At 32.6% G+C, this 5,317-nt stretch overlaps 1 long non-coding RNA gene across 4 annotated transcripts in view; it reads right to left on the bottom strand.

Moving 5' to 3' along the window:
• LOC107614451 overlaps window positions 3,104-5,317 on the bottom strand; it is a 2,795-nt gene continuing 581 nt past the window's right edge. The window contains exons 1-5 of one of the 4 annotated variants that reach the window (XR_001614449.2): window positions 5,197-5,317; window positions 4,717-4,843; window positions 4,556-4,614; window positions 4,141-4,296; window positions 3,104-3,368 (exon numbers count right to left, since the gene is read on the bottom strand). This is a non-coding gene — a long non-coding RNA (uncharacterized LOC107614451). Of the gene's footprint in view, window positions 3,369-3,887; window positions 4,297-4,555; window positions 4,615-4,716; window positions 4,844-4,928 lie in introns of those variants that run through there. The other 3 variants (XR_001614446.2, XR_001614447.2, XR_001614445.2) reach the window with 3 other exon arrangements.

Below are 5,317 nucleotides of genomic sequence, written 5' to 3'. Positions count from 1 at the left end.
ATAAGCCAACAAACATATTTAAACTATACTCTATATTAATTAATTGTCATTAATTATTAATTATTTAAATTTTATTTTTTAAAAAATATAAAATTAATAATTATTAATTACCTCTTTTTACTTTAATTCATCTTTTATTATTTATTACGCAAATTCTAATTTCTCTTAAAAAAAACGTCCAAACTAAAAAAAACACCAAAATATAAGATAAAGAATCATCAAAATCCTAAGAAAAAAAATACAAAACATAGGAAAAAGAATCATCCAAATCCTAAGAAAAAAACATACTAAACATAGGAAAAAGAATCATCCAAAACTAATAAAAAAATCATCCAAAATTTAAGAAAAAGAAACATAAAAAACTAGTTAAAAGAATCATTCAAAACCAAATAGGAGAGGAGAAAAAGAAGAGTCATAGGGTGACCAACGATGACATCTTGAACGGTATTGCGTGTACGGTGGGAGACTCTTGGTGGCGCGTTGCGAGGAGGAAGCCACGGAGGCCGCGCATCGCGAGTGGAGGAATCCCCGTGGATCGGAGTAGTTGATCGCGTGTTGTGAATGGGACCGGCGGTGGCTGCGTCGCAAGGGATGGGGCCGCGGTGGTGCAGTTGCATTGGGATGGTGGGCGACGCCGTCGATGAAAGAAGGACGGTGACGGGACACGTGGAAGAGGCTGCGCAGCGCGACGAAAGACGTGACAGTGGTCGGTGGGCGGCGGCGGCGTCTAAAATGCGTGGAGACGGCATATTTGTGGAGGGAGAGATTTGACTGTTTCCAAATGAATGGAAATGAATTAGGTTTTTTATAGGTTGTTTTTATTGTGTATTATAAATGTGATTAGATTAAATGTAGAAAGAATCTTTTTTGAATTTTGAATTTTGATTTTTAAATTTTTATTTATTTATAAAATTTAAATTATAATAAAGTTGGCTTATGTTGGCTTGTAGGGGAGTTGCTTTCCTGTACTTTTCCTTTCAAAAAAGCTTTACAACTAAACATTTTCACTAACTAAGTCTAACTAAGTTATTTTAATTTAAATAACATCTACGCGCCAGTAATCCTAACTAACTGCTTTTCTAATGTTTTCTTCATGCAGTCCTATTTTCTTCGTGATTTCATTGCTGATGTTTCGCTCTTCTTCTTTGCGTTCTCATATTTTTTCTCTTCTTTGCGTTCTCAGATTTTTTTTAGTTTTCTTCTTTGCTTTCTCATATTTTTTCTTTTCTTCTCTGTGTTATCGTTTTCGATCGTTGTTTTATTTCTGAAATCAAATATTGAGAACAAACAATGTATGATACAAGTTCAAGTGCATTGAACCAGGGTGAGTTTTGATAAGTTCATTTTTGTTATGGATTGGTTTGTGAAGATCAGTATTACTGATTTGGTGTTTTGTATAGATTTTGGTGTTAAATGGAATTAGTGATTGTGTGTTTAGTTTTATGTGATTTTCATTTATTAATGAGTTAATAAAATTATTTGATTTTAAATATGAATAATCTCGTTGTTGTTTTGAGTCAATAATGGTGTTGTATTGTCCAATTTTCTGTGTTATTGCCAAAGGATTAAGGATTTCAATGTTTTTTAAATCTGATTTTTGTATTGTTTTGAATTTGATTTTGAAAATAAGTTTATATTTATGAGATTTTGGTGTTTTCAAATATGAATAATGGTTTTGCTGTTGTTTTGAGTTAATAATAATGTTGTATTGACCAGGTTTTTGTGTTATTGTAGTTTGATGTTGATGAGCAATTTGTGCCAAAGGTTGGGATGAGTTTTAACACACTTGAAAGAGTTGAAAAAATTTACAAAATTATGCTAAAATTGCAAGTTTTGCTACCAAAATAAGGAATACAAATAGGAAGAAAAACGAAATAAAAAATCAATTAATTACATGTAATAGAGAAGGAAAATGGAAATCCAACATATCTCCTACTGAGAAGACAAACCCGCCAGCTGGATTAAATTGCTCTGCAAGAATTTATATACATATATTGAAGGAGACTGGTGTTTAGGTTATTTCCAAGGTTGTTTTGAATCATTTACATGCATGCTATCCAAATGAAGCTGAGATGATTAAACAACATAGGCAGCTAAGCATGTTTGACCTTCGCACAATTCAGAATAACGATGAAGCTGATATTAGACCAAGTAAGACATATCAATCCTTTGTTACAGCAGGAGGAGGTCATCGTGAACTAAGATTTATCACTACAAGAAATTACCGAAATAGCGACCGATTTAGCGACTGATCTAGCGACCGATTTTGGTGGTCGCTAAAACCTTAGTCGCTAATTAAAAATAGTGACCAACTTTGGTCGCTAACTATTAGCGACCGATTTTTGAACAAGGACACCAAACCCTCACCATAGAGTATCGGTCGCTAAATCAGTCGCTATATAATCGGTCGCTAAATGGTGACCAAATTTTTCGGTCACTGAGTATATCGGTCGCTAAATAGCGACCAACTTTTTGGTCACTAAATCGATCGCTAGTTTGCGACCAGCATTTTGGTCTATAATTTGCTACCAGTGTTTCAGTCTCTAATTCGGTCGCTAAGTAGAGAACTGTATTTTAGCAACCAACATTTCAGTCACTAAATCGGTCGCTAATTAGCAACCAAACATTATTAGTAACAAAAAAACATTTAAGGGTTAGGAAGAAAAGGTTATATACAAAAATAAAATGAGAACGTTATTTATTTTAATTTTACTAGAGACAATCAAGTTAACTAATGATGTGATATCAACACAATGGTGATATTTCTATATTCCTTGATTTATGATCATTTAATTTAGAAAATCTTTAAGATTAGAGAGAATTTTTGTTGATACCAAAATTCATACAAGGGGGATTATAGTCCATACTCCACACTAGCAAAAAAAAAGTATTTAATGAAGAAGAATATGAAGAAAAGAGAGAATTGTAACTAAGCTAAATAATACTTGTGAGTGTGATATTGAATCAAGTAACTATATTATTGACTTCACTATCTATATTCTTGCCAAGTTCTTGATCTTGCTTTGTGTAATCTCCATTAATTAATAATATATTATTTTTAAATTTATTTCAAAAATATGTGTCTTTTGAATTGTATCTAACATTTTCAATTCTACTATTTGTTTGTTTCTTTATTGGAGTAAACTATTTTGAAAATACAATGTTGATTAAATTTCCAAACATTCTTATCCTTACACTTTCTGCTTCAGAGGTTGCAGATCTCATGTATCTGGTTTAGGAAATGTATGTCTTTCAAAAGTACTCTTTTCCATTGAAAATTCTAATCCCACCCAAGTCCGTCGATCCCAGAACCATCGTTCACCCAATAATTAATCCAAAACAATACATTCCTTCCATTTTCTATTTAACTGCGTGGAGAAAAAAAAGACCATGTCAGCATTTTGCTACAAAAATGAAGCATATATATTTATCCTCATATTTTGTTACTCTAAGCAACTGTAAATTGATTGAGTCTAATTTTATTTTCAGCTACAAATTTGCTATATACTCAAACAGGCACACCAAAATCAATACCAATCAACATACATAAACAACAACAACCATCTATTTTGATTAATTTAATTGGAACAAAAAAAAAAGGTTTTTTCCCTCTATTTTTTTCTAGTTGATTCAGTTTTATAGCACTTTGACTCAAAGTAGAACATAACATTCCAGACTCCACATCCCATTGCTTCAACCAAGACGCATCCAAGCATATAAAAAAAATTGCTATGACCAAATAATTGTCCTAAAAAACAAAATTGAAGGAAACAACACAACACAAAACAATTAACTCTGGCTCTTAGCATTTTGTTAGCAATTTTGTTAATTAGTTAATGGTAGTTATAGCAGTTGTGAGAGCTAGGAAAATCTGCAATGTAAGAAGAGAATGCAACCATCAATTGTATACATATTCATCACAGTACATGATATCTGCTGAACAAAATCAATATAAAATATCATGTCAGGAAATGTACTTGAATACTTTGTGAATTTTTGTGATTAAATCAATATAAAATATCCTTGAATTCCACCAGAAATCAACATGCCTATAACATAGTTAGGGGAGACACTTCCCACAACAAGCATGAGGCTCTCAACCCACATAACTATGGCAAATAGCACTGACAGAAAGTATACCAAGTGTTCTGGTCCTTTTTGGAGTCCACAAAGGTAATAGGATATTAGTCCCGGAACCAGAGTTACTAGTAGCGTGTATGGAACAACAGAAAATGTGTTCCTTATGAGAAATGCTGTAACATCATAGTGTCCATTCAATCTCTCTCTTTCAAATACCTAACACCACCCAAAGGAAAATTTCATATTACATTTAGATTGCTATTAAACGGTAAACTAATCAAATTATCCTGTAAATATGACTATCAAGAATCAAATAATAAACATGAGACAAAAAGTTAAATTAACATGCAAAGTATTATATATAATGTCTATAATACACAGAGAGTAAAGAAGAAAGTTACTCAATTGCAATGTAGTAAAACTAGGAGAAAGTTCCATTAACATTTAAATAAGGACCAAGAGACAAACAATTTACCTTGATTTCCTCTAGTAAGACAAAAGGCAACTTAAGAAAGCAAGCAAAGATCCTATCGCCTGAAGCAAGTGCATGACAAAAACAGTATTACCACTCATTAACCTTGATTATTGAAAGCTATAATTAAAGGATATCTTATAGCTTTAATTTCCTATGTTTACCTGAATAGATCCAACACCAAAGTCAATATCATAGTAGATAGAGCCCAAGCTTAGAGCTATAGCAATAAACAAGGCACTGAATCAGGAACGCAGCATGGTCTCTCTTCTTTTCTACTACACCAAAATCCTAAAGTCATGAATGAAAAAAATTATTATTAGTCTTTTGAATGTGTGCGTGGGAAATTCTTCTTTTTAAGGAATCTGACATAAACCTCACACGTTGATTTATGTTTGCTACTTCTGTATATACTTTGTTCTTAATCTGAGACAAGCTATAAGACTTCACAAGGATACTAACAGCTTTCTCTGTAGTTACTCTGCTACCAAAGCCTTCTTCAACTTCTTGATGAAAGCAATCACAAAATTTCACAAAGTGTTCAAGTACATTTCCTAGATTTCTCTTCTACCTAACCCTCAGCAACCTAACATCACATGCACCAACGTGTACCACTTGAAAAGATATCAATGAATAATGAATACCTGAAAGAATAGATAGTGGAGAATCTAAGCGATTTAACAATCCAATAAGCCATCTTGTCCAGAAATGTTACCGGCGCATGGTGCTTCTTCAAATCAATGTTCAGATCCGCTTTGTATGTCT

The sequence above is a fragment of the Arachis ipaensis genome, chromosome B08 (assembly GCF_000816755.2).
Source record: "Arachis ipaensis cultivar K30076 chromosome B08, Araip1.1, whole genome shotgun sequence".
Lineage (NCBI taxonomy): Eukaryota > Viridiplantae > Streptophyta > Magnoliopsida > Fabales > Fabaceae > Arachis > Arachis ipaensis.
This window is presented reverse-complemented; position numbering and strand designations above follow the sequence as displayed.